This window comes from Budorcas taxicolor, chromosome 21 (genome assembly GCF_023091745.1).
Source record: "Budorcas taxicolor isolate Tak-1 chromosome 21, Takin1.1, whole genome shotgun sequence".
Taxonomy (NCBI): Eukaryota; Metazoa; Chordata; class Mammalia; order Artiodactyla; family Bovidae; genus Budorcas; species Budorcas taxicolor.
Window position 1 is genome coordinate 56622105 of NC_068930.1, and position 21947 is coordinate 56644051.

At 37.1% G+C, this 21947-nt stretch overlaps 1 pseudogene; it reads right to left on the reverse strand.

The window, feature by feature from the left end:
• Positions 1-693: 693 nt before the first annotated feature.
• LOC128066490 (E3 SUMO-protein ligase PIAS2-like) lies at positions 694-2913 on the reverse strand (annotated as a pseudogene).
• Between the last annotated feature and the right edge of the window lie 19034 nt (positions 2914-21947).

Sequence of the window (21947 nt, forward strand, 5' to 3'; positions counted from 1 at the left end):
ATGGAGAAAAGTGGAACCCAAGCTTTGGCCACTTATCTAGACTTCATTACTTCAATGAAACAGAACAAATCCATGGAAAGGACTCATTCAGCAAACATAACTTCTTTCCGTATATTTTTCCCTCACTTCTAAAAAGTTGTCATTTTAGAATCACTGACTACATATTTTTCTAATTAGAAAAAAGTATACTTGAATACATAATTTTATTGCTGTGTATAACAAAAAAAAATTTAACTGATTTGTAGAATCCATCCAGTAACATGAAATTGAAATCCATTTCTCAGGAGGATATAGTTACAGTTGAATGTATCTGATGCTCGTACACCAAGAGTAAGAAAAATCCTTGCATGTCATGTGGTTCTCATTGCAGTTATCTGTGTTCATCTCTCAGAAGGCAAAAGAATCCATTTGATATTTCAATAAATATCAAAGTAATCATTGGCAAAAAAAAAAAAAAAAGAAAGAAAAAAAAAGCTTCCATGGAGCAGAGATCCAAGAAAGAGCAGTTCTGATGAATGAGTTATAGGATCGAGTGAGTCCATCTTTAGTCCAGTGAGATGATGTCAGGAATATTACTTCCACTGTCTCACTTCTGCTGCTGGATGAACTCACATGAGTACTGCTTTCATGGGGGCTGGTGGTGGTGACAGACATACTGCTTGCTGTTAAGGGTGAGGTGAGACTGGGGATCAACTAGATAAGAGAAAGGAAATCCAAACCTGGCAGATCTGAGGACATGCTTGAGATTGGCATGTGGTGGAATGGTAATGAGTAGTCTGTTAATGAAGGCAGAATAGCAGCAGGATCAATGGAAGTCACACTGGGCACACTTACAGAAGATGGCTGATACCTGAGAACCCCTTTGGTTGGGCTGCTTTGTGTTTCTGACATAAAGATGCATTTCCTTTTGGCAGGAGGGTCTTCCTCTTAATCAGAAAAGCTTTCTATTGTTAGGTCAATGACATCCATTTTCTTCTTGCTTGTCTCTTTGGCTACAGTCACTGAACAAGGCTTACTGAGGACACCTGAAGTTTCTGTTTTTGTACGTGGCTGGCTGGATACTTTCATAGCTTCTTTCTTCAGTCTCATTGGACACCAAGAACCATCTTCTTGGAATTTTATCTCATCCACATCAGAACAGTCATTGAGAATTTCCATAAAAAGCCCATCTAAAATTAGAATTTCATAGGCAGCTTTTTTGTCACACACAGGACAAATCCAGGTGGGTTTCTTCTCATTCATTTGCAGATAAAGAGCAGCATCAAAACACTGTAGGTGTGCACAAGTCACTGCACAGCATGGGACTGTCAGCTTCATTTTCCCTAAAGGGCACATCAAGGACACCCAAAGGCTGCTGCTGCTGCTGCTAAGTCACTTCAGTAGTGTCCAACTCTGTGCGACCCCAGTGACGGCAGCCGACCAGGCTCCCCCGTGCCTGGGACTCTCCAGGCAAGAACACTGGAGTGGGTTGCCATTTCCTTCTCCAATGCATGAAAGTAAAAAGTGAAAGTGAAGTCACTTAGTTGTGTCCGACTCCTAGCGACCCCATGGACTGCAGCCCACCAGGCTCCTCCGTTCATGGGATTTTCCAGGCAAGAGTACTGGAGTGGGGTGCCATTGTCTTCTCCACCCAAAGGTTAGTGGTAGCAATTTCACTGTCAGGCTCCTCAGTAAGTTTTTCTTTAATTAGTGTTCTGGAATGATCAGGGTTTCTAATACCTTTCATTTGTATCCTCTGTAATAACATGGCTGATGTGAGTTTTTGTACAAGTTATACAGATAAGGAGTAATTCTAATTTCTGATGCTCAAGAAATGGAAATCTGGTTTGGCACAGCTGAGGATAAACTAACTAAAGATGTAATATTCAAAGGCCATCCAAGGTGCTTCTGTTCAATCCCATTTTTAGGTGGTGGTGCATAGCCAAGTAAAGGAAACAACTTCCCATTTACTTTCATACAGAGACTATTGGGATAGTTATCTTCTTCCGGGCAACTTGTCTCTTCCAGGTAAAGTCTCAGCTGAACTTGTACTGTATAATCTCTCCCGCTGCTGCTGCTGCTAAGTCGCTTCAGTTCTGTCCGACTCTGTGCAACCCCAGAGACGGCAGCCCACCAGGCTCCGCCGTCCCTGGCATTCTCCAAGCAAGAACACTGGAGTGGGTTGCCATTTCCTTCTCCAATGCATGAAAGTGAAAAGTGAAAGTGAAGTCACTCAGTCGTGTCCGACTCTGTGCGACCCCATGGACTGCAGCCCACCAGGCTCCTCCGTCCATGGGATTTTCCAGGCAAGAGTACTCTCCTACCACCTGGCAAAGAATCCCTGGAAATGCATATCTCTCTAACTTGTTGAGATGTCAGAGTAAAAATAAAAACTTCTCTTGAAACTGCTGTACACTGCTTTGAGCCAAACTCGTGGGCTTGATGAGAACATTAACGACCTCATAAAACGGTAGGGTTTTGTTTTGTTTTGTTTTACTGCACATCACGCTGGACAGGAGGGACTGGGGGAGATGGCTGCTGCATCTCAAATGTGGGATTATTATCTTGAAGCAGCACAGAACCAGCAGGAGAGCACGTCGAGTGAGGTGTAACTGAAGTGGAAGGCCATGAGTGGGTTCCAGCCACAGCCAAGTCAGGTTCTACAGGTGAGGAGCTCCCATCCAAACTGAAAACCAGTGATTTGATTGTGGATAAATAAAAAAGGCCTTCAAGCGTCCATGGGTATCGGCGTCTATACAATGCTTGGATTTTAATCTGAACCACAGGGCTGCAGCCACTCTTCAGTAAATGTAACGCCCTCATCAGGAGGTCATGCTTACGACCACTTTTATTTGGTCCAGCAAAGCCTAGTAACACTTGTAGGTCAGAAACCCTAAAACTAAAAACCATATTCAACTCCTCGAAATCTGCCATTTTATACCAGCCGCCGCCACTGCTGCCACAGCGCCCCCTCCCGGTGCCGCCAACAACACGGCCACCACTTCCGCATCATCATACATTGGGGGCCCCCAAAGAAGCCACTGCTGCCGGGCCCATCCCTTTGTCCACTTTTTTTTAAATTTAAATTTATTTATTTTAATTGGAGGCTAATTACTTTACAATATTGTATTGGTTTTGCCACACATCAACATGAATCCGCCCCCGGTGTACACGTGTTCCCCATTCTGAACCCCCTCCCACAACCCTCCCCGTACCATCCCTCTGGGTCATCCCAGTGCACCAGCCCCGAGCATCCTGTATCCTGCATCAAACCTGGACTGGCGATCCATTTCTTATATGATAATATATTGTTTCAATGCCATTCTCCCAAATCATCCCACCCTCTCCCTCTCCCACAGAGTCCAAAAGACTGTTCTATACATCTGTGTCTCTTTTGCTGTCTCACATACAGGGTTATCATTACCATCTTTCTAAATTCCATATATATGTGTTAGTATCCTGTATTGGTGTTTTTTCTTTCTGGCTTACTTCACTCTGTATAATCAGCTCCAGTTTCATCCACCTCATTAGAACTGATTCAAATGTATTCTTCTTAATGGCTGAGTAATACTCCATTGTGTATATGTACCACAGCTTTCTTATCCATTCGTCTGCTGATGGACATCTAGGGTGCTTCCATGTCTTTGCTATTATAAACAGTGCTGCAATGAACATTGGGGTACACGTGTCTCTTTCGATTCTGGTTTCCTCGGTGTGTATGCCCAGCAGCGGGATTGCTGGGTCATAAGGCAGTTCTATTTGCAATTTTTAAAGGAATCTCCACACTGTTCTCTATAGTGGCTGTACTAGTTTGCATTCCCACCAACAATGTAAGAGGGTTCCCTTTCCCCCACACCCTCTCCAGCATTTATTGCTTGTAGACGTTTGGATCACAGCCATTCTGACTGGCGTGAAATGGTACCTCATTGTGGTTTTTATTTGCATTACTCTGATGATGAGTGATGTTGATCATCTTTTCATGTGTGTTTGTTAGCTATTTGTATGTCTTCTTTGGAGAAATGTCTATTTAGCTCTTTGGACCATTTTTTGATTGGGTCGTTTATTTTTCTGGAATTGACCTGCAGGAGTTGCTTGTATATTTTTGAGATTAGTTGTTTGTCAGTTGCTTCGTTTGCTATTATTGTCTCCCATTCTGAAGGCTGTCTTTTCACCTTGCTTATAGTTTCCTTTGTTGTGCAGAAGCTTTTAATTTTAATTAGATCCCATTTGTTTATTTTTGCTTTTATTTTCCAGTATTCTGGGAGGTGGGTCATAGAGGATCCTGCTGTGATTTATGTCAGAGAGTGGTTTGCCTATGTTCTCCTCTAGGAGTTTTATAGTTTCTGGTCTTATGTTTAGATGTTTAATCCATTTTGAGTTTATTTTTGTGTATGGTGTTAGAAAGTGTTCTAGTTTCATTCTTTTACAAGTGGTTGACCAGTTTTCCCAGCACCACTTGTTAAAGAGATTGTCTTTAATCCATTGTATATTCTTGCCTCCTTTGTCAAAGATAAGGTGTCCATAGGTGTGTGGATTTATCTCTGGGCTTTCTATTTTGTTCCATTTTAAATGTTGTTTGTTATTTGTTACTGAGAGTTGTGTTACTCATATACTCTGAATTCATATTACCTTCCATACATTGATTTGCAAATATTGTCTCCCATTTCATAGATTGCCTGACTCTACAGATTGGCCAACCATCTTAAAAACTAAAATCACTTAAAAATGCTAACAATTTCCCTGTAAACTTGTTTTAAATTTTAGCAATGCATTGTGTCATATAACAGGAGTGCTGTTTTTCACATTCAAATGTTATGTATTTTCTCTTGAGTTTATGCCTAATTTTGTTGCCTACATCTTCTGAATAATGATATAACTATTAATAGTAGGAAATATTTTGTTACTGATTGTAATGGTTTCAAATATTCCTACTTAGAATAATACTAATTATAAGTATATATGTTTTAGAATAGCTTTAGGTTTACAGAAGGTTTGCAAATTTAGTACATATAATGCATCCACTTTCCATTACTAGTAACATTTTACATTACTAATGAACCAATGTTAATGTGGCTTTATTACCTAAGGAAAGAAAAGTGACCCCATGGATAAAGTCCATATTTTATCCAGATTGCCTTCGTTTTTAGTTCTTACCCTCTTTTTCTGCCTAAGAGATCCCATTCAGGATACCACATTGCATTTAATTGTAATATCTCTTTGGGCTTCTCTCATTTGTGCCAAAGAAAAGACTTTCCTTGTTTCTAAAGAATGTTTTGAGACATGCTGGTAAATTGTGTTAACATATAAACTGAGGCATATTAAAACATTTAAGAGTTTATTTGAGCAAAAATGCAGTAGAATTGGCAGTGCCAAGCTCAAAGTGATTAGGAGTGCTCTGCTGAGGAAAGCTAGGGGAAAGACTTAGGTAGACAAGTTATAGAAGCAAAGAAAGAAAATTATTTGATTGATTGACTGTAAAGCCTAGTTGACTATTTGTGATGTGTTGCAGCTAGGTTTTGATTTCTTAATCTTGAGGCATTTACAGGCTTAGATTTTGCTTTGCTTACACTGGCTACCAAAACATTAGCATCACTTCAGCCTAATAGACTCCTTGTTTAATTAACTTAACAGATGTTTTGTAGCATGCCCCTCTACTGGGATTTGTCTGATGGTTTTTTTTTTTTTTTTCCTCATAATTGGACTGGAATTATTGGTTTTTGAGAGCAAGGCCACATAAGCAAGGTATCATTTTTATGACATCATATGAAGGGTACATACCATAAGCTACAGACTTATTACCATCGACATTGACCTTAATTATCTGCCTGAGGTAGTGTTTGTGAAATTTCTCCACTGTAAAGTTACTCACCATCTCCCCTTTCACATTGCACTTTTGAAATCAAGTCAATTAGTACAATCTACATTTAAGTAATGAGGAATTATGATCCATCTCCAGGGTGAAATATCTATATACATTATTTGGACTATATCTGGATGGAAAAATTTTTTTCCTATTTTTTTTACTTATGAAACAATTTATTTATGTCGGTATGGACTCAAGAATATATATATATTTTTATTTTGAATTATAATCTAGTACAAATGTACTTACTTTTTTACTCAAATTGTTGTAGTTTTGACCATCAGAAGCTCTTTCACTTGACATTCAAGTCTCTGATATACCACCACTGTGTGTATACATGTCTCTGTGTGTGATCTATAAATTATCCTCTGGCACTACAAGATGCTCCAGGCTCATCTTATGCATTTCCTTTACTAGTCCTACAATCAATAGCCCTTGATTATTATTTTGGAGAATGGTACTAGAAATTGTAATCCAGGTATCAACCATGAACACTGCTACTGAGTTTCATTGCTTCTAGGCACTTTCAGCTCATAGAGCAAGAAAATATATGTATAGAGCTAACCTATATGTAGGCATACATCTGTAACTGTCTATATCTAGCCATCCATATACATGTGTTCATACTGACTTCTACAATTTTAATCCATTATCCCATGGGTTATTATATTCTCACCCCTATGATTATGAATAAATGCCCACTCTAAAACTGAAAAACCTGACTTTCACCTTCTACTATCCATTTCCTTAATGATTTAATTCCTCTGAACATGTATAGCACTGTCAGAATTATTAACCTATGTCCCCATGGAAAGAACTCTATCAAATAGAAAACTAAATTAGAATGTTTATGGTATAATTCCTTTTGCCTTCAGTTTAAATAGTCCATGACATAGTCATTCAGATCAGCACAGTTTACTTCACTCCCTTTAATTAGTGCTATGAACTGAAAATTTGATCCCTCCAAAATCATGTATTGAAATCCTAACCCCCAAGCATGATAATATATGTACATAGGTCCTTTGGGAAGTGATTAGGTCATGAAGAAGGAGACTTCATGAATGGCATTAGTGACATTATACTAAAAGAGATCCCACAGAGCTTCTCCTTCCACTGTGTGAGGGCACAAGAAATTTGCAACTCAAAGAGAGCCCTCATTCAATCATGCTGGTTGATCTTGGACTTCCAGTCTCCAGGTATATGGAGAAACAATATATTTCTGCCATTCATAAGCTGACTAGCTTGAGGTATTTTGTGATAACAATCAAAATGGACTAAGACAGTGAAAAAGGTTGTTAAATATATGTGAAATACAGGTGATTTACTTGTCATTCTGCATTTTATTCTAGGCACCCTTGAACTCCAAAATAATACATTCTTAAAAATTTTAAATACACTAAATTTCAACAGATTTTGGCAAAGGCACAATGTCATATAACTGCAGTTACATATCATAGAGAACAGGTTAACCTCTGAAAAATTGCCTATGCTCAATCTTTTCAAATTTCCTCTCCCCTGCCCTCACAGTATGGCATGCTTATATTTGTCTGTCTATACTTTTGCCTCTTCCAGAGTGGTATATAATTGAAATCATATAACTCATACTTTTTTCACAGTGACATCTTTTACTTAGTAATGTGCATTTAACATTCATCAATGTCTTTGATGACTTGATAGTCATTTTTATTGCTGAAAAAAATTCAGTTGTATGGATATCACACAAATTTTCTGAGGTCCATTTACTTATTGGAGGACATAATGCCGCTTTCATTTTTAGGCAATTATGAATAAACCTGCTATAAACATTTATGCACAGTTTTTTGGTGGACATAAGTTTTCAAATCAGTTTGATAAGTACCTAAGTGTGTGACTGCTGGTTGATAATCTACGGTTAGCTTTGTAAGACACAACCAAACTCTTCCCAAGTGGTTGTACCATTTTTCATTCCCAACTGTAATAAGTGAGAGTTCCAGCTACTCCTCATCCTCACCAGGATTGTTGCATCTGGGTCATTCTAATAGGCATTTACCAGTATCTCGATACTTGTATTTGCAATTCCTTAATTATATTTGATGTTCACAATCTATACTTATCTGCCAGTTGTATATCTTCTTAGGTTAGGTATCTGTTCTGTTTGCCCATTTTGAAGTTTTCTTTCTTGCTGTTTAGTTTTATGAATTCTTTCTAACTTGAATATCAGGAGCTTTACTATGTATATGCTTTTCAAATATTTTTCCCAGTCAGTGGTTTGTCTATATTTTCTTAACAGCGGCTCTGAGAAAGAAGTTTTAAATATTAATAAAGTGCTACATGTCAATTTTTTCTTTCATGGATATTGCTTTTGGTATTGCATCTAAAATCTCATCACCAAACTGAACATCACCTAGATTTTCTTCTAGTTTTCTACTAGAAGTCTTATAGTTTCACACTTTACCTTTAGATCTACATTCCATTTTGAGTCAATTTCTATAAAATATGCAAGGTCCATGTCTAGGTTATTGCTATCATTTTGTATATTTTGTGGGACAACGTATTTTTTTCATAGCTTTTTTTTGAACAATGATGAGAATGAATCTCATCTTTTCTAAAGGATTTGCCTTCATTTACCATTTTATTCATATTGGGTAAGAATATTTTATATATGATTTTTGTTGCAGCTATATTCATATATGTGACTGACTTTTAATTTTCCAGTTAACTACTGTATACCAATAATATTCTTGAATTATATAAGTCATTGGGAAATATCCTTATTCTAGTATTTATTTTAAACTTTTTTTATATTGGTGTATAGCTGATTAAAAATATTGTTATAGTTTCAGGTGGACAGCAAAAGGACTCAGCCATACATATCCTTATTATATTATTTAAAAGGTTTTGTATAGGAATTACCCTATGGCTTTTCACTGTAGGCAGATACATATCCAATGATTCAATTTCTTTGGTAATTAGAGGGCTTTTCAGTATTTATATTGTATTTATATACATGCTTCATAGAATGAGTACATTTTTTTAAGTGAGATGCCACTTTATATTACAAAGAACAGAGGTTGTCCCAGTTTAACAGAGGTATGTGAAATGTGGACCAGTTTACATAAGCTCAGCTTGTACTGCTTGAAGTATGTTTTCAAATGGAATGGGAAAGATTCTGTCCCTTTCCAGAAAAAGGATACCCAGTGTAGTAAGCAATTATCATAATACATCGCAGCGAATCACATCTTGTGTCCAAACATGCATGCCATATAACTGTTGTGGGTCCTCTTATGAGAAATAATTATTCATATTCTTGAATCTGGACTGGTTGAGCCTTCTATTGACCAATATGATGTGGTAGAAGAGACAGATGATTCTGGAACATAGAACATAAGAGGGCTTGCACCCTCTGCTCTCATTTTAGAAACTTGAGAACTTTATGTATGAAGTATAGTCTAAATTACTTGAGATGAGAGGTCATATGGCAGAAAATTGAGGCATCCAGCAGGAATGACCTTGGGACTTTTTGTTCAATCCATCCATGGGGTGAATATAGTCATGAGTGAGTTTTCAGTCTCATAAAAATGACACATGCTACACTTTAAAAAGTCAGTCTTCATCTAATGAATTCCAATTTAGCCACTTTTGCATCTTTTCCATAGTTTCCACACTCATTATAGATGTTGCTTTTGTTGTTCAGCTGCTAAGTCATATCTGCTAAGCCATTTGCAACACCATGGACTATAGCATGCCAGGCTTCCCTGTACTTCACTGTCTTCCAGAGTTTGCTCAAACTCATGTCCATTGAGTCGACGACACCATCCAAACTCCTGTTGCCCTCCTCTCCACCGGCCCACAGTCTTTCCCAGCATCAGGATCTTTTTCAATGAGTCTACTCTTCTCATCAGGTGGCTGAAGTATTAGAGCTTGAGTTTAGCATCGTCTTTCCAATGAATATTCAGGGTCGATTTCCTTTCGAGTAGACTGGTTTGATCTCTTTGCAGTCCAAGGGAGTCTCAGGAGTCTTATTCAACACCACAATTTGAAACCATCAGTTCTTTGGTGCTCAGACTTCTTTATGGTCCAACTCTCACATCTGTACATGAATACTGGAAAAAAAACATGGCTTTGACTATATAGACCTTTGCCAGCAAAGTGATATCTCTGCTTTTTAATACACTATCAAGGTTTGTCATAGCTTTTCTTCCAAGGAGCAAGCAACTTTTAATTTCATGGCTGCAGTCACTGTCTGCAATGACTCTGGAGCCCAAGAAAATGAAATCTGATAATGTTTCCACTTTTTCCCCATTTATTTGCCATAAAGTGATGGGAGATTTTGCCATGATCTTTGTTTTTTGAACGTTGAGTTTTAATCCAGCTTCTTTACTGTAGACTCTTGAGAGTCCCTTGGACTGCAAGAAGATCCAACCAGTCAGTCCTAAAGGAAATCAGTCCTGAATATTCATTGGAAAGACCGATACTGAAGCTGAAACTGCAATACGTTGGCTACCTGATGCAAAGAATTTCTTCACTAGAAAAGACCCTGATGCTGGAAAGATTGAAGGAAGAAGGAGAGGGGACAACAGAGGATGAAATGGTTGGATGGCATCATCGACTCAATGGACATGAGCTTGAGTAAGCTCCAGTAGTTGGTAATGGACAGGGAAGACTGGCATGCTGCAGTCCATGGGGTCGCAAAGAGTTGGACACAACTGAGCAACTGAACGGATTTGAACTTCACTCTCCTCTTTCACCTTCATCAAGAGGCGCTTTAGTTTTGCTTTACTTTCTGCCAATAAAATGTTATCATCTGGATATCTGAGATTGTTGATATTTCTCCTGGCAATCTTGATTCCATGTGATGATGGATTCTTGGAGTGTGGGTTGTGAGTTGTCCAGTCAAATGGGTTGTGAGTCATCCAGCCCAGCATTTCACATGATGTACCCTGCATAGAAGTTAAGTAAGCAGGGTGACAATATTCAACTTTGTCATACTCCTTACCTTATTTGGAACCAGTCAGTTGTTCAGTTCCTGGTTCTAACTTCATACAGGTTTCTAAGGAGACAGGTAAGGTGATCTTGTATGATCCACACAGTCAAAAGCTTTAGCATAGTAAATGAAACCCCCCCTTTTTTCTGTAATTCTCTTGCTTTCTCTATGATCCAGTGAATGTTGGCAATTTGATCTCTGCCTCCTCTCTTGCCTTTTCTAAATCTAGTTTGTACATCTGGTTCATGTGCTGCTGAAGCCTAGCCTGAAGGATTTTGAGCATAATCTTGCAAACATGAGAAATGAGCTCAACTGTACAGTAGTTTAAATATTTTTTTGGCATTTCTTTGGGATTCAATGAAAACTGACCTTTTACAGTCCTGTGGCCATGGTTGAGTTTTCCAAATTTGCTAAGATATTGAGTGTAGCACTTTAACAGCATCATCTTTTCCAGCTATAACTCCATTACCTCCACTACCTTTGTTGGTAGTAATGTGCCCTAAGGCTCATTTGACTTCCTACTTCAGGAATCCATCACCTGGATAAATTACCTCCAGGAATGTCATCATCTCCCCTAACACTGTCCACAGTAACACTTTCTAAGGACTACTTGACTTCACACACCAGGATGTTTGGCTCCAGGTGAGTGAGCATAACATCATGGTGATCCAGGTCATTAAGACCTTTTTTTGTATAGTCCTTCTCTGTATTCTTGTCACCTCTTAATCTCTTTGGCTTCTGTTAGGTACTTATTTATTTATTCATTTGGTCTTTATTGTGCCCATTCTTTCATGACATTCTCCCTTGATATCTCCAGTTTTCTTGAAGAGATCTCTTGTCTTTCCCATTCTATTGTTTTCCTCTATTTCTTTGCATTGTTCATTCAAGGTCTTTTTATTTCTCTGAGATATTCTGTGGAACTCTGCATTCAACTGGGTATATATTGCCCTTTCTTCCTTGTCTTTTACTTCTTTTCTTTCCTCAGCTATTTGCAAAGCTTCCTCAGACAACTATTTTGCCTTCTTGCATTTCTTTTTCTTTCGGTTGGTTTAGGTCACTGCCTCCAGTACAATTACGAACCTCTGTCCATAGTTCTTCAATTACTCTATCTACCAGACCCAACCCCTTGAATCTGTGTATAACCTCAACTGTATAATCATAAGGAGTTTGATTTAGGTCATACCTGAATGGCCTAGTGGTTTTCCCTACTTTCTTCAATCCAGAGGTTAAAGTGCCTGCCTCCAATGCGGGAGACCTGAGTTCGATCCCTGAGTCGGGAAGATCCCCTGGAGAAGGAAATGGTAACCCACTCCAGTATTCTTGCCTGGAAAATCCCATGGATGGAGAAGCCTGGTAGGCTACCGTCCTTGGGGTCACAAAGAGTCTGACACGACTGAGCGACTTCACTTTCACTTTCACTAAGCCTGCATTCTGCAATAAGGAGCTCATGATCTGAGCCATTATCACCTCTAGGTTTTGTTTTTGCTGACTTATCCAGCTTCTTCATCTTTGGCTGCAAACAATATAATCAATCTGATTTCATTATTGACCATATGATGTTGTCTATGTATAGAGTCGTCTTGGGTCATTAGAAGAGAGTGTTTGCCATGACCAGGGTGTTCTCTCGGCAAAACTTTGTTAGCCTTTGCCCTGATTCATTTTTACTCCAAGGTCAAACTTGCCTGTTACTCCAGGTATCTCTTGACTTCCTACTTTTGCATTCCAATCCCCTATGATGGAAAGAACATCTTCCTTCCCTCCTTCCCTCCCTCCCTCCTTCCCTCCCTCCTTCCCTCCTTCCTTCCCTCCTTCCCTCCTTCCTTCCCTCCTTCCCTCCTTCCCTCCTTCCTTCCCTCCTTCCCTCCTTCCCTCCTTCCTTCCCTCCTTCCCTCCTTCCTTCCCTCCTTCCCTCCTTCCCTCCTTCCTTCCCTCCTTCCCTCCTTCCCTCCTTCCCTCCTTCCTTCCCTCCTTCCCTCCTTCCCTCCTTCCTTCCCTCCTTTCCTCCTTCCCTCCTTCCTTCCTTCCTTCCCTCCTTCCTTCCTTTCTTGTTTTTTAAGGTATTACTTTAGCTCTTTCCAAAATGGCCTCATGTGAAGACCAACAAACATCCTCTGTTCCTTTCTGGATATGCCTTATTGTTGATGTGACAGCCAGAACTTATAGACCACAGCATTAAAATCATGCCCAGAGGAAATTTATCTAAGAAACACAGATATTTTCTTCACAAGGTAATCATTCTACTTAAGAATATTACATAGAACTTGCATAAATATGTGAAAAGTGCAGCAACCAATAGACAGTGAAATGGACACTTTTTTCCATATGAGCACTGAAATCAAGAAGACAGAATGCAGCCTTGTTCAATCTTACCTGGAAACCTGAAAGTCCAGGAAATCAAATTTTTCACAGTTCTTCATATGTCTCTTATCAATGGCAAAATTGCCCTAAGTATTGATTTAGGGCTTATAAATAATTTTTTCCTAGTCAAATTCTCATAATTAATGAAGATTGACTGTATATGACATATACGTGGACATTTCCAAATACAAATACTTTTGCAGAGTAGAAATAATTAGAGTTGCTAGATATGGAACTCCCCAGTTGAAGTAAAAAAGTGTGATGTATCTTCTGTAGATAACCAGGGAATAGTGACAGCCAGGAGTACAATGTAGTATAAAAATTTCCATTTCCATGACTATTTGAAGAATTTGAACCCCAACTTGGGCTTCCAGGTGTTGCTAGTGGTAAAAGAATCCACTTGCCAATGCAGGAAACATAAGAGACATGGGTTTGATCCCTGGATCTAGACGATTCCCTGGAGGAGGGCATGGCAAACCACTCCAGGATTCTTGTCTGGAAAATTCCATGGACAGAGGGGCCTGAAAGGCCACAGTCCATGGGAGTCACAAAGAGTTGGACATGACTGAGGCAATTTAACACACACGCATTAACCTCAACTTGGCAACCTGTTAATGGAATAGCCTTAGGCAAGCAGCTCATCATTTCTGATTCTGAATATCATTTGCTCTCTTGTAAAAAAACAACAACCACAAAATATAATCTACTAGGACATGCTATTTTTAGGATTTAAAAATATATGTGTTATATATATATATATATATATATATATATATATATATATATATATTCTCCCTAGGAACAGTAGTTCAGTATTCACTATTTTAATGTTAATGGACATTTTATTTAAAAAAAAAACTACCATGAATAATGAAAACTAACTGAATATATGTGTGTTTATGTGTTTTGTATAAATATGTAATTATATATATAATATGTAATTATGTTTTGTATAAAATAAATATTTCATACATATATACATTTGTGTGTCTGTGTGTTTACAGAACACACTGATGAAATATTATATCCATTCAATAGACCATTATTCAGTTGCAAAAAAAGGTACAGACTACTGACAAAGGCTCAAATACATTATGTTCTGTGAAAGTAGCCAGACACAAGAGACTACGCTAGGATTCCATTTACATAAAATGCCCAGAAAATATAAATTTATTGTTATTCTCTCAAAAAATAAGTACATTATTGGTGGCTAGGAGTTGGTGGTAGGAGTGGGAATTAGCTGTAAAGAGGCATGTGGGAATTTATTGTAGAGAAGGAAATGTCCTAGAAATGATATGTTGATAGTCACATTATTCGGTAAAGTTGTTAAAAATAATCATAGAATTGTACACTGAAATGGTTGAATTTTATGACATAAATCTGTTATTTACTGTAACTGTTTCATATTAAAACTGTTATAAAGTAATAAGGGTGACATTTTAGTGAGTTATTTTACTCTTGGGGATATCCACTTTGTAATCACCACCTAGAGTTCACAAATAATGCTTTCCTTAGTTTCCTGAATTATATTTATTAAATCCCATGCTATGTATCTCTTGTCTTACTCTCTCTTCTTCATCACTGTTTATTCTTGTTATCTGTACATTTGATGTTAAAGCTACTGTAGCGTTTCTGAAGTCCACTATATGTCCAAAATGTAATGCCTCTATCATCTTTTTAATCTATTAGTTAATTTTAAAAAAATCATTGGCTACTGTGCTTGCACAATACCAATTTCTGGGGATGGAATACTAACTAAAACAGACATAATACCTATCCTTTGGGCTTACCTGATGGCTTAGACAGTAAAGAATCTTCCTGCAATGTGCGAAACCTGGATAAGGGAATGGGTACTTTCTCCAGTATTCTTGCCTGGAGAAGTATATGGACAGAGGAGCCTGGTGGGGCTTCCACAAAGAGTCGGACACAACTGAGCAACTAAGCACTGGACAGCACAGCAGAAAGGTTAATTGCTCAAGAAATTAGAATAATCTATCTCAATCCTCTCTAGCTTATAAACACACTCTGAAACACCTGACAGTTTCACTCCACTTAACCATGTGGAGATGAAATGGAGTGAAAAGAAAATAATGCTAAATACCATGAATTCCTCACTCACTGAACTTCTACCACTGGACCTAAAGACAAACATCATATGATTTCTGTGTTTTCTTCACATTAGTAAAGCTGGCAAAGGTTGTGGGTTGGACCCTGACTTGATTCTCAAACAATAACATGGTTCTGCTGTTCTTGAAGTCCTTGTGGTTACACTGGGACTCAGAGCATCATCTGGATAAACTAAGTAAGCTGCTGTTGTAGATTCTTACTTACCAAGATCAAACTTTGTAGTGCTCTCCACACAAATACACTTAGAAACATTATTCTGTTTCTGAGAAGTAGGATTGTTCTTACCTCATCATCCTGCTAAGACTGTTAAATAACAGGTTTGTTGGCACTGGCTAGCTCATAAACACAGAATATAGAATAAATAAATAAGTTTTTGCACTGAAAACTAAAACTTCATGCATATTTCTCTTAAGATGCCAGAAAGACAGGATCAATGATACTGATATCCTATTTACTTTCTGGAATTTTTGTTTTTAACTGCAGATCAAGATGCAGGAAAATTCCCATGAATCACATCTGTTTTAATGTCACCTGCACAAACTCAGAGGCAGTACTGCCATTTCACTATTGTATTTTTGAAAAAGATATAACAGTGTCATATAATTGTTCTTGCTATGTTTTTCTCTTTTAAATTTCTCTTTATGACATCACATCTGAGAATTTTCTGCTCAGTAGTTATGACACTTGTCTCCAGAAATTCATGAGATATTTGCAACATGAAACAGGTTCTATTGAAGTCATTTTGACCATTAATAGCTTTGGGTAACTATGGAACCTCAGAGGAGGTGACTAATGTAATCTGTTGTGGTCAAACTGCTATTCAAACTGGCTATGCTATTTGCATTTCTACCATAAAAACTGCAGGACTCTTGGCATATAGCAACCCTACTCAAAATTCTTCACTTAAAAAAAAAAAAAAAAACTGAAATATATATATTTTAAATCTTCTGATCTCTCTTTTATAAAATCCCTATTTTTCATATGCTATATGAGACACAACAGAGGTAATACCCTTTTTTTTTCATATCAACTGCTCTTAGCAACATATAGGATCTTCTGGATCAAATAATAACTATTGATCAAAACCTCCTTGTAAATAATAGTGGACTCGTAACTAAATTATGTCCAAAGTTAAGTAACCCAAAGTGACTTCTATCAGCTACTTTCCTTAAGAGATACTTTCACTTTCTTCTTTGGCCCTCCATTTGACCACTACCTAAAAAGTTGATACAACATCTTGTATCATATGGTTTAGAACCATGTCTTAGGATTGGTGGAAGAGTTAACTATGAGTTGAGAATTTCCTAAAGTAGAGACATTATTCTAACTTTGGACAGCTTGCCTTCAGGTTGAGTAAGGTGGTTAAAAAAAATACTAAAATAAACTGCTATCTTGTCTACAGCACTGATATATGATTTTCTTAATCATAGCCATTCTCATTTTAAAATTTTAAGAATGATGGTAATCATTGCTTTTGGCAATAAGAGAAATACATTTATTTCTCAACGCAGAAGTACCAGAATTACATAATATATTTTGGTCCAAAATAAATGTTACTGAACACTGCTCATCAGAACTGGAATATTAAGGGAAAGGAAAATCATAGAGGCAACTTCTGGCATGACTAGGGGGAATATAGGCAAATAAGAGGGTGTTGCATAGCAATCTAAAGAACAAATTATACATAATGACAAAAAACTAAATTTTCTATGAATAATTTATTCTTAAGTAAAACATTTAAAATTTTTAAGCATGTTAAATTGTTGGTAAAAAGGTTAATAATATCTATCACATAAGGAAAATATGATCATTTACGGACTAGAATACAATAAGTACTTAATCAATGTGCATGCTAAGTTGCTTCAGTCGTGTCCGACTCTGAGCAACCCTATGGACTACAGTACACCAGGATCCTCAGTCCATGGGATTCTCCAGGCATGAATACTGGAGTGGGTTGCCGTGCCCTCCTCCAGGGGATCTTCCTGACCCAAGTATGCATCTCTTATGGCTGCTGCACTGGCAGGTGGGTTCTTTACCACTAGCACCACCTGGAAAGCCCTAATCAATGTGAGTCGCTGCTGTTTGTTTTACTCAGTATTATTTTGTATTCCCTTTTTATTAACACTGAAAGGGTTTTATCTGAGGACACTTCAAGTTCTAAGTAAAGTGCTTTGCATATTTAAATGATCAAATTAATTGTGAAATTTAAAAACTCTTTATTCAAAATTATTTTTCTTACTCTTGGGGAATGTCTTAATGGAATTAAAATATACTAAATTTTTAATTATACGTAACAATTTTCTAAATAATTCGTATTTATGAAAGCAACTAATGCATAAGTATGTGTCTAGTCTAAAATCATATAATGATTTGGTTCAGAAGTACAGCCACAGGACCCAGTTATTTTAATCACAGTTAGGTCTCTTTACTCCAAATCCCCCACACACAGTGTTTTAACTCTCTTTTCCTTAACATATTTTTTTCATACATTCTAATGAATTTTCTTTCATGTCATAAGAAAACACAAAATTATTGTTATTTTAGTAAGGGAGTTTACAAATTACCTTTTTTTTTTTTTTTTACTGTTTTTATTCATCTTAAATTTTTCAGTTATTGTGTATAAAAAAGTTTTAAAAAGGCACATATATCCTCAACCCAGGAATCAAAGCAGGATCTTCTGCATTTCAGGCAGTTTCTTTACCAACTGAGCTGCAAGGGAAGCCCCATAAATATATACAACATCTTATAAATAAGCATCCTTACTGTATATTGCCTATAGTTTGCCAAGAGAGATTATTTCTAAGATAAAGGGGAATAGTAAATAAGTGGCAATTCAAATTCTGCACCACTTTCACCTTCCATTAAAAATGAATTATTATATTAATATTTATATGCTTTAGTGGAATTGTCTTATTGTAAAAGTGCACCTCATCTGAAGAGTTGACTCATTGGAAAAGACTCTGATGCTGGGAGGGATTGGGGGCAGGAGGAGAAGGGGACGACAGAGGATGAGATGGCTGGATGGCATCCCCGACTCGATGGACGTGAGTTTGAGTGAACTCCGGGAGATGGTGATGGACAGGGAGGCCTGGTGTGCCTTGATTCATGGGGTTGCAAAGGGTCGGACAAAACTGAGCGACTGAACTGAACTGAAAGGTGCACAGACTCTTTGATAGTTAGACTCTGGCAGTGGTTGTCAGTTTTAACCACTACTAAGATGCATCACTGACTCGATGGACGTGAGTCTGAGTGAACTCCGGGAGTTGGTGATGGACAGGGAGGCCTGGCATGCTGCGATTCATGGGGTCACAAAGAGTCGGACACGACTAAGCGATTGAACTGAACTGAACTGAAGATAAATATGGGTTGTATCAGTTCAGTTCAGTTCAGTCCAACTCTCGCATCCATACATGACCACAGGAAAAACCATAGCCTTGACTAGATGGACCTTTGTTGGCAAAATAATATCTCTGCTTTTGAATATGCTATCTTGGTTTGTCATAACTTTCCTTCCAAGGAGTAAGCGTCTTTTAATTTCATGGCTGCAGTCACCATCTGCAGTGATTTTGGAGCCCCAAAAAATAAAGTCTGACACTGTTTCCACTGTTTCCCCATCTATTTGCCATGAAGTGATGGGACCAGATTCCATGATGTTAGTTTTCTGAATGTTGAGCTTTAAGCCAACTTTTTCACTCTCTTCTTTCACTTTCATCAAGAGGCTTTTTAGTTCCTCTTCACTTTCTGCCATAAGGTTGGTGTCATCTGCATATCTGAGGTGATTGATATTTTTCCCAGCAATCTAGATTCCAGCTTGTGCTTCGAGACCCATATATCATGATCTGTTTAAATCACTGCTATTTCCATTGTATTTCTGCTTCAATAGTCTACTGAAACTTTGGAAATAGGGAACCTATATAAGTTTGAAACATGTTTAAAATAGATTAAAAAGTTTTGAAGTCTTTCTAGCCATTGTCAAACCAAGAAATACAGATATTCCCAAACCTAATTTCTGATTAAAAACACTTGAGGCTTAATCTTCTCTTCCTACATAGAGAAAAATGCATTGAACTTGCAAAGAAAAATTCCCTTGTTAGTTATTTTTATTACATACAACATTGGCTAGAAAGTAATGTTTATCAAGCCAGAGGGTGAGAAAATAAATTTTATGAAATATAAGCTATATTTGATGAATAACCTAGAGCTACTCATGTATTTTCACTGTGATACTAGTATTTCTGACATTGTCACTAGTACAGAATTTATGTTTATTTTGAAATTCTTCCCTTTCACAACTAATATAGATATAGGTAAAGATATGATATTTATAGAACTTGTTGCAAATGTTTGGAAGTATACATTAAGGGATATCACATGAAACAATCACTGCATTTAAGCATTGACGGCAGTGTTAAATAAAAAGCTTTTGATTAAGAATTTTAAAAAACCACATATTTTAGGCATTTTAAATACTTTTGAAGCCAGAAAAAAGCTTTTATATTTGCTTATTATTATATTTTTTGTATAGGGTCTACACTAGTTTTATAAGAGATTTCATTTATGTGTTCAGCAGTCACCAAATCTCTTTGCTCTTTGGTCTGTACAGTAAACTATCAAGATACTTACTAAAGTAGCTCATGCTGCTGCTGCTGCTAAGTCACTTCAGTCCTGTCCGACTCTGTGCGACCCCATAGACGGAAGCCCACCAGGCTCCCCTGTCCCTGGGATTCTCCAGGCAAGAACACTGGAGTGGGTTGCCATTTCATGCTCCAATAAAGTAGCTCATAGAACTGACTAAATATTCACTTATCGATGCATTTATTCATATAGAAAAATTTCCTTTATTCTTTACCATACAAGTTCTGGAAATGCAGAAGTAACTAATAAGATATGCTTTCATAAATCTTGCTTACTTGGCAAGATAATAAACTAGGACATAGCCAAATAAGACAGATTTTTGTATTCAAAACTGTATGTCACAAATGAAATGGAATAGTAGAAAATAATAGGCCAAAGTGGGGATTCTGTGTGGGTATTTGTGTGTGTGTGTGTGTGTGTGTGTGTGTGTGTGTGTGTGTGTGAGAGAGAGAGAGAGAGAGAGAGAGAGAGAGAAAGAGAGAGATGGGTGGGGAGAGAACGATAATTTAGCAAAGGTATTCAGGGAATCTTCTCTGAGTAAGGATATAAAGTATGTCACGAATGCTGAGAAGAAGCTATGTGATGATAGGTTCAAATAACATTCTTTTTTTCCTCTCCACCTTTACTGAGATATAATTGACCTATAGCATTGCATAAATTAAGGTGTATAGAAGGTTTGTTTGATATACTGATATATTGTAAAATGATTATGACCATAGCATTAGCTAATGCTTCCAGCATGTCACATAATTACCACTTCTTTTTTGTAGGGAGCACATTTTAGATCTATTCTCTTGTGATAGAGGAAAAACAAATGCCAAACTTTTGCATGAAGAAATCTTAGTGTGACGGTGGATTAAAAAACAGTAGAATATAAAGTATAACATACCAGAATTCATATCATGAAGTAAAGAATGCATAAGAATTGCTTTTGTTAAACTTTAAATTTTTTCTATATTTTAATTTATAGATTGATCTAGAGACTATGTATATAGGTGTACAGGCTTACTATAAAAATTAACATTTTTATTTACCATGGATAATGATAAAATGAAAAAAAGGCATTTTCATAAATGTGCTGACTTACAGATATTAATAAATTTAGTGTTATTCTAATAAAGTATTGCATGTACAATTATTAGGATAAATTTTAGAAAGGATATATTTAATCTCAAATAGATCCAACAATTAGCCAATAATTACTATAATTTATTAAATATTTGAGCTTCCCAGGTGACTCAGAGGGTAAACAATCTGCCTGCAATGGGGGAGACCTGGGTTTGATTCTTGGGTTGGAAAGATCACCTGGAGGAGGGCATGACAACTCACTCATTATTCTTGCTTGGAGAATCCCATGGACAGAGAGGAGCCTGATGGGCTGCAGTCTATATGGTCAGAAAGAATTGGACATGATTGATTGATTAACACATACATTTAATATTTATCCCAAGTTCTTGGATATTAAATTTGCTATTTAACTGGTAGAAACATATTAAGTTTAATTGAGGAAAAGGGCAAAGGAATGTGACCCTGTATTCCAAGCCTGAGGACTATTATCAAAAAGCTTCATAGATTTTACCTTTTCCTACATCATATATTTGAATGAAGTTGGAAGAAAAGTTCCTGGAAATTAGATACATGAGATTTTGCATTACTGTGTGTTTATTTCAACTATTTAGGATTTAACTCCAAGTTCAGATAAAGTAAGAGTAAGCTATAACATCTAAGCTCTATAACTTGACCTTGATGTAAATAGTTTGTTTAGAGAAAGCAAATAGGTAGGTATCAACTTACAGAGGACAACATTAAACATGTTTCCTCTAAATGAATATACTTAATTTGATTATAATCACTTAATGTTTCTTCACGTGGCAAGAGTTCATTCCAATATGACATCGTTTATACACCACCATTTTCACTTCCTAACAAATTGAATATGCTACAAAATAAAGTTGCCAACTCTGTGAATCAAGGCATACTATCTCTCTGAAATATTATTTATTACACATGATGAATTTAATT